General features: G+C 46.3%; 1 long non-coding RNA gene across 1 annotated transcript in view; it reads right to left on the reverse strand.

The window, feature by feature from the left end:
* LOC121104245 overlaps positions 1-7,837 on the reverse strand; it is a 21,647-nt gene extending 13,810 nt beyond the window's left edge. The window contains exons 1-3 of the long non-coding RNA XR_005836524.1: positions 6,058-7,837; positions 5,409-5,550; positions 1,442-1,575 (exon numbers count right to left, since the gene is read on the reverse strand). This is a non-coding gene — a long non-coding RNA (uncharacterized LOC121104245). The remainder of the gene's footprint in view (positions 1-1,441; positions 1,576-5,408; positions 5,551-6,057) is intronic.
* Between the last annotated feature and the right edge of the window lie 347 nt (positions 7,838-8,184).

Raw genomic sequence — 8,184 nt, forward strand, 5'->3', positions numbered from 1 at the left:
AATTAGACCTATTTTATTTTTCTAAAGATACATTTATTTGAGAGAGAGAGAGAGTCGGGGGAATGGGCAGAGGGAGAGGGAGAGAGAATCCTAAACAGAGACTCCCCTGCTGAGCTTGAAGCCTGACTCGGGGCTGGATCCCATGACCCTGACATCATGACCTGAGCTGCAATCAAAAATTGAGCTACCCTAGGGTCCAGCCATTGCACTACTGGGTATTTACCCCAAAGATACAGACGTAGTGAAGAGAAGGGCCATATGCACCCCAATGTTCATAGCAGCATTGTCCACAATAGCTAAATCATGGAAGCAGCCGAGATGCCCTTCAACAGATGACTGGATTAAGAAGATGTGGTCCATATATACACTGGACTATTACTTAGCCATCAAAAAGAACAATTTCACAACATTTGCAGCAACATGGACGGGACTGGAGGAGATAATGCTAAGCAAAATAAGTCAGGCAGAGAAAGACAATTATCATATGGTTTCACTCATTTATGGAACATAAGAAGTAGGAAGACCAGTAGGAGAAGAAAGGGAAGAAGGAAGGGGGGTAAACAGAAGGGGGAATGAACCATGAGAGACTATGGACTCTGGGAAACAAACCGAGGGCGTCAGAGGGGAGGGAGGTGGGGGATTGGGATAGGCTGGTGATGGGTAGTAAGGAGGGCACATATTGCATGGTGCACTGGGTGTTATATGCAAGTAATGAATCATGGAACTTTACATCAAAAACTTGGGATGTACTGTATGGTGATTAACATAATAAAAAATTATTATAAAAAAAAAGAAAAGGCATCACTGGGCTTGCCCAAAATAAAATATATGGATGCTGGAAAAAAAAAAAAAAGTTGGATGTTTAACTGACTAAGCCACCCAGGTGTCCCCAGTTTGAACTATTTTAATGTGTGATTCACTATAAGATGGTTATTTCCATTTTCCTGGTTTCAGACCTGATAGTTACAATAAAATCAATTAAATGAAAAAGTCTATGGAATCAATGTATGCCCTTGCTAATCCCCACTCATAGAGGAGTCGCTTTAAGACAGATGGTGGTTATTTTTGTGGTATGATTAGATTGGTTTTGTTGAAGTTTATATTGACGTTGGGGAAGCTAAAAGAATTTCTTAAGAGAGAACTTTTAAATAATTTCCCTTTAAAACAAAAGTCACAACTAAAATGTGAATAATTGCTAAATTTCAGAAGATTGTTTCTTTTCAACTAGAAATTGATGCCTAAAAGATCTCTAAAAAGTTAAATGATTATGAAAAACAAGCAGCTGGGTCATTATGTTTTTTTGTTTTTAACTACATTTTTCTTAATAGTCTAAACTTACAGGAGTAAATATCAGCTGTTATTAAAATCTTGGCCTCTTGATGTTTAACCAAATAGCATTTTTTATTTTAACTCATAACACAGTTTAATGCTGGAGGCTCACCTGAGACCGATTCTCTGCCGCCTGTCACAGCCCCGCCATCCCCACGGCCGTCACACTCTGCCTCACTCATCTGCTTTGCTTGCCCACAGCACGGAGTTTGTGACTCCTAGCACATTAGCTTCTGCCAGATTATGCTGCAAGAATAACTAGATCTCAGGGTGACATTGGCCATGTTTTCTTTTCATGCACATCGCATGCCACTGGTTGCCGGCACTGGCCACGACCTGCTGCTTCTGTCTTCTCATCTCGGGATCCCCACCGCAGGGCATGCCCTGTCTAGAATATGCCATTCTTATAGAGGCAAGGAAAAAAGAGCTGGCAAAACACATTGGCACACATTTATATATGTCTCCACTGACCAAAGCAAATCCCATGCCAGGGCTAGTGCCAGTAGCAGTGGGGTGGTGTATTCTTACAGGAAAGAGCGCAAGTCATGGGGTGGCAAGCAGGAACGTGCTGTATGGGATGGGGTACAGTGATAGGATCTGGCACGCCTAGTGTGTGAAAGGGAGAGGGGGCTCAGGGAGCTGCAGTTGTGAGTCTGGCCTGAGTGGATCAGGAGTTTTCTGGCTCACGTGGAGCTGGTGTTTTGATCCCTTGCCTGAGCTGGCTACCCTTTCACCCCTATTAATCTTTCCCTGGCTCCACCCTCAGTGCGCTGGGCATTATCGTGTTCCCAGCAACTCCCCTGGTGCACAGCACCCGGAGCTGAGCTATTTATAACAAGAGTATTTCTGAGCATGAGGTTGAGGACAAAGCCCTTCTCTCTTGCAGTCTGGTAGGCGGTTGTTGCAGGATGGAGGGAGAGAAAGAGGAGTTAGAAGGGGTCCAGGGGCGCCTGGGTGGCATAGTGGTTGGGCGTCTGCCTTCGGCTCAGGGCGTGATCCCGGCGTTATGGGATCGAGCCCCACATCAGGCTTCTCCGCTATGAGCCTGCTTCTTCCTCTCCCACTCCCCCTGCTTGTGTTCCCTCTCTCACTGGCTGTCTCTATCTCTGTCAAATAAATAAATTTAAAAATCTTCAAAAAAAAAAAAAAGAAGGGGGCCAGATTTCAGTGGAGGGGGGGATGAATATGTGGCAGGTCCATCCTGGTATCTTTGGGGTTGTTCCATCCTTTAATCCATTGGGAATTGATCTTCATATTAAGCCAACTTCTCTGAATTTTGTGTGAGCTGAGACTAACTCTAATTGGGAATCCCCTCACACTCTCCATCAGCTCCTTGGTTGTCCCAGTGTGGTTAATATGGGAGTAAATCTTCAAGGAGTCCATCACAAAAGGTGGCATATGTTGATGGTGTTGGTAGGAGATGGAGGTTAGCAAGGCCCTGAAAGCCAAGGGGAGATTTGAGTGGGCAATCCCTTGACAGAATTTGTGCCCAAGGGAAGGGCCAACTCATGGGTCTTGTAAGGACAAAGAAGGGCCCAACAAGGATAGATACCATCACTCTGTATTTAAGGTAAGTGACGGAGGCACAATACTTGGACTTAGTCTTTGAGTCCTGGGTATGGTCAACACAGCCAGGGGTAGTAGTTAATGGGGTCCACACAATTTTCAAAATTTCAAAAGCTGAGAGGAATCCATATGCTTACTTAAGGTTGCCCAAGCTAATGAAAATATTTCCATTTAATCAGCTGCGACAGTAGCCACGATCAGCTTATACTAAACCGAAGCTTAATTGGGGGTTAATTTTGTGTGATTAATAAAATGGAGAAACTAAGTTATAATTTCGTGAGTGCAAAGTCATGAATGATAGTTCATTGAGGGCAAACAGATCTTTGCCAAGAAAAGACTTGGGAACTCTTGTTCTCTGATATGCAGGCATGTAACTTGTCCAAGGTCATTGTCAAGCCAGGAATAGAAAGTTCCAGGTCCAGCTACACTGCTCTTTCCTTGCTGGTATTGAGTTTGGTTAAAGCACATTCCTCAGTGGAAGTGCAGAAATTTCTAAAAAGGATTGTGCCTGACTCAGGGGTGAGAGGAATTTGGAGGTGCGAGGCTATAGTCTCCAAAGGATTTAAGGAAATGTGTTGCCACCAGGTGTCTTGGGGAAGTCATGCAGGCTGCAGAATAAGATGCCAGTGGGCAGTGGCCAATCGAGCATGACCGGTTCCTGTAGCCAGGCCCCAGCAAGAGAAGACATCCTACAAAGCTGGCTGCACAGGCGTTCAAAATAAATGTGTGTCCTCAGTGCATATGGTCGGGGTGGGGTGTTCACTTACGGAAATGCCCTGGGCTGTGTACGAGGCAGGGATGTCAATTTCAGGTTTCCAGAAGGGGACAAGGGTCAAGACCAGAGCAATAGCTACAAATAGGGTCTGGGTCTTTGTGCCACCGGCTTCTGCTTGTTTCTTAAAATTTCAGTGAAGAGTCATCAATTACCCAGGAAAAAAAACACAGCAAAATATCTGTTGCAACCCTCGAGTCACCTGCCACGGGGAATATATTAATTTGCAGTTTCAGACCCCAGTGCCGGAAACACTAAAGTGGGTTCTCTTCTTCTTCAGGAAGCCTGAGCCCGGTTGCCTGGGTTTTGACTTAAGGCTTCTATAATTACGAGCTCTGTGGCCACTGGTGCGTCACTTCACCTTTTTTGTGCCTCAGTTTCTTTACCTACAAAAAGAGGAAATGACCTACCTCATAGGTTGTTGGCACACGGTAAATGCTATATAACTATGAGCTGGTTTTTGTGTTGTTGATGAAAAGCTGCATTTGGACTTCGAAAGTAGTAGAATTTGTCATGGAGTGCCTCCCCTGTGGCTGGTTAGGGAAGCAACTGTAAGTCAACTGAATGTAGCAAGGGATGCTGCATGTCCTCTGAGACTAGGTCAAAAGAAGCCTTACGGCTTTGTCTTGATCTCTTGGAATGGACGCTTCTGTAAGAAGTCCCACCGCTCTGAGGCCGCCACACGAAGAGAAGCCAAGCTAGCCCCGGGCAAGGCCAGGTGGAGAGAGAAGAGATGCCCGGCCAGCTCCCGTGCTCCTGCCCAGCCAGCCGAAGCACCGGACATGTGAGTAAAGAACTCATTTTGGAGTTGAGCCTTCCAACAACTCCAGACCTCAAGCGAGAGCCCCCCAACTGATCTCCATCAACCCACAGGACCATGAGAATTCCTAAATTTTGTTTTAAGCTATCAAGCTTTGCAGTGCTTTGTCATGCATAGATCATTAAAACATCTCTCCTCAAGAAAATTTCCCATCATCTGTAGTCCTCTGTTAGGGACCGAATGTTTGTGTCCCTCCAAACTTCTTATGTTGAAATCTAATCCCCATTGTGATGGTATTAGGAGGTGGGGCCTTTGGGAGTTAACTGGGTCATGAGGGTAGAGACTTCATGAATGGGATTAATGCCCTTATAAAAAGAGGTCAGAGAGTTGGTCTACATTTTTCCACCTTACAAGGATGCAACAAATTTGTCATCTGTAACCAGGAAGGGGGCCCCACAGAACCCGACTGTGCTCAGACTTGCTGCTTCTTCGACTGCGACAAATACTTCCTCTTGTTCCTAAGCCACCCAGTCTGTGGTACTTTGCTCCAGCTGCCCTCACAGACCCTCCACAGGCCCCGGGCCAACCCTTCCCTCCACACATCTGGCTGTTTCTCCACACTCGCAAGCCTTCACGCCTGTTTTAGGTCATTAATGAATAATTTAAAAAATGTTCTCAATTCAGTCCTCGTTATGTTTTACTGCTGCCTTTTAGACTGCGTGGCAGGCAGGGTGGAGGTGAGCGCGCTTAACATTTTCCCCTTAAGGAAGCCCATTCGAGACGTTTCCCAGATACAAAGAAATCAACTTCTCTCAAGATACGTTATGGCATTCTCTTAAAAGTTCGGAGCAGCTGCAGTGACAATTTTATTTTTGGGGAGAGAATATCCAAGCCGACTCCCACTGCTGAGCCGGATGCTGGGGCTTGACCGCATAACCCATGAGATCGGGACCTGAGCTCAAACCAGTTTCAGTCACTTACCAGCCGAGCCAGCCGGGCGCCTCTCTAGCGGTGACTCTAAACGCCGCTCTTGCCCTCACTACAGATGCGGAACCTACGCAGAAACCAGCAGGATGACACTGTGCCAAGATGCGAACAAGAAGTGCCCCTCAGGCACTTTTTCCTGTGTAAAGTACCTTGTGTTACTTCATTTTCAACAACAAGGATAAATTATTTTATGTTTAACACATACATTAATAAATTTAGTTAAAGGTGAAAAGCAGGGTCCACCGTCCCGGGGAAAGGCTGGCGGGGACACGGCCCAGCCTGCCCGGTCCCCCGCCTTCTCCCGCGCCGCCAGAGGGGCGGGCTCCTCCTTAACAAAAGACAAAGGAGAAAGGCTCTTTTTGCTTGGTCGGATGCTCTGTCTACAGAGCTGGGACCCAGAGCTTCCCCGTGGATCCCAGCAAGTGACAAGCCCGACGATCAGGGTCGCGGACGAGGTCACGAGCCGGGGCAGCCCTGAGACCGCTCGCTTCTAGACCCTTTGTACGGGAAGTAACGGCCGCGGTGAGGCCAGCGGTCCGTGGCACGACGGAGCGCATCCAACTGTGGGGTGTCCCGCAAGCGCGCTCCCTGTCCGGGTGGGGCTGCCCCGGGGGGTGGGGAGATGTGAGGAAGTGACTCAGACCTGCTCTGGTGTGCGACCCGGGAGCTGGCGGGTGTGGGACGGATCCGGCCGGAGAACGGTGCCCGCCCGTGAGCGGCCGGCGCGGACGCAGAGGACAGTGGCGCAAAGAGGCCACGCCTGCTCTGTTCCTCGCCGCCAGGGCCTGTCTTCATTCAGGGCGGGGGCTGCGGTTCCCTCTGCCGGGAGCGGAGACCCAAGAGCCCACCCCTCTCACCAGCGGGACCGGGGCTTCTTCCTCCGCTGAGAGGAGACGTCAGGGCCCCACTTGCTTGCCTTTTAAGGTTTGCTCCCTGACTGTTGTCAGAGAAGGTTTGTTTTATGAGCTCGGCACGAAGTAGTTTCGGGGCCTGATGGTAACAACACTCGCTATGTCCTCTTCATAAAGGAGAACCTGGAAAATCTCTGGCTGTTGAAGTCACGGTGAAGTGACTGGGGCTCGGGACACAGGTCTCAGTTCTTCCTGCCTCAAGGCTGCTGTAATTACTTAATTCCAAATGAAGTGTCTCAAGGTTTCAGGATAGTTGAAAACCTATAAATAGTGATTAATTTGATATTCTAAGGTCAAGTGATAATTAGCCTTATCTTTTCGCTCAATGAGTAGTAGGAGAGTAACTTAACCTCACTTTTGTTACTAAAACTCTTTTGATTTGTAACTAAAAGTAAATTTTTAAAAAGCATTAAATTTGTAGAAGTGGCATGTTGTATTTCTCAGTCTTAAATTTGAAAGCAGGGAGAGGGGGCATTATTGCTTTACCTGCCAAATAACCTATTTTCTAGAAACTTATAGAAATTTCTGAGAAATGTGTCATCAGCTAACTCCACCTACGTGGTTAGTACAAGTCACCATGTTAGTACAATGTGACCCAAGCCATGAGGATTCCGCCCTCTTAAGATCCCAGCACCCTGGAGACAGTCCAGTGGTCTACTTCACACTGCCTGGGCAATGGCAGTCCTTCTCAAAAAATTTAGAATGAAGGCTAAGCAACGCAAACTAAGAATGAGCATTATCTCCAACTAAGGAGATAAAAATCTGGGATATTTTGCTATTAGCTGTTTTTTTTTTCTTTTAAAATCAGATTTCATTTTTTAGAGCAGTTTTAAATTCACAGCTAAATTGAGAGGAAGGCACAGCAACCTCCCATGTGCTCTTTTGCCCCCACACGTGCACAGCCTCTTCTACCAGCACTCCTCAGCAGAGTGGTGCATTTATTACGGTGGCTAACACCACAGTGACACATCATTATCACCCAAAGTCCACAGTTCTCATTGGACTCTTGGTGGACTCTCAGTGAAGCTAAGACTGTAATCTTTGGGGAGAGCTTCAGAAATGGAGTCTAGGGCTCATGGAAGGGCAGTAGCTTAAGGAAACAGAAAAAATGCCCACGTTCAAATAGACCCTTAGCCAGGGCCAGTGCCCTTTTTCCATGGCTGGTCTAGGGCCAGGCTGGTAGCCCTGAGACTCTATAGGCTTCATTCAGAGCTTGCAAGAGACAGCAAGGATCCCCGTGGGTGCCAACCCCAGACTGGCCTCCTTACCGGCAGGAGATAGAGGCCAAGAGGGTAAAGGGTTGACATCTGGAGTCAGAAGATCTTGATGGGGCACCTAGCACCTTTGGGAAGTTCCAGACCTAGCACCTTCAGGATGGTTCCAGACCACAAATGTGTCAGTTTATTCTTCTTATTGCGGAGAATTCTTCTGTTATATAAATAAACAGCAATTTGTTTATCCATTTTGATTGTTTCTGTTTGGGGCTATTATGAATAAGACTGCTATGAAGATCCTTGTACAGGTTTTTTGTGTGTGTTACTTGTTTTTGTTTCTCTTGTGTAAACACATAGGAATGGAATTGCTGGGACATTGGGTAGATGTGTGTATAACTTTATTATAAAATGCCAAATAGTTCTCAAAAGTATATCATTGTACATTCCTACACATTTTTTTTTTCTTTTATGGTTCATGCTTTTTGTGCCCCACCCAAGAAATCTTTACCTACACCAAAGTCAGGGAGATTTTCTCTTATATTTTCTTCTAGAAGCTTTGTGAGTTTAGTTTTAGATTTAGGTCTGTAATCCATCTCTAATTTAAATTTTTAATCAGAGTAAGAAAGGGTTTGAAGTTCATTTTTT

This window comes from Ursus maritimus, unplaced genomic scaffold (assembly GCF_017311325.1).
Source record: "Ursus maritimus isolate PB19 unplaced genomic scaffold, ASM1731132v1 scaffold_20, whole genome shotgun sequence".
In the NCBI taxonomy this organism is placed as follows: domain Eukaryota; kingdom Metazoa; phylum Chordata; class Mammalia; order Carnivora; family Ursidae; genus Ursus; species Ursus maritimus.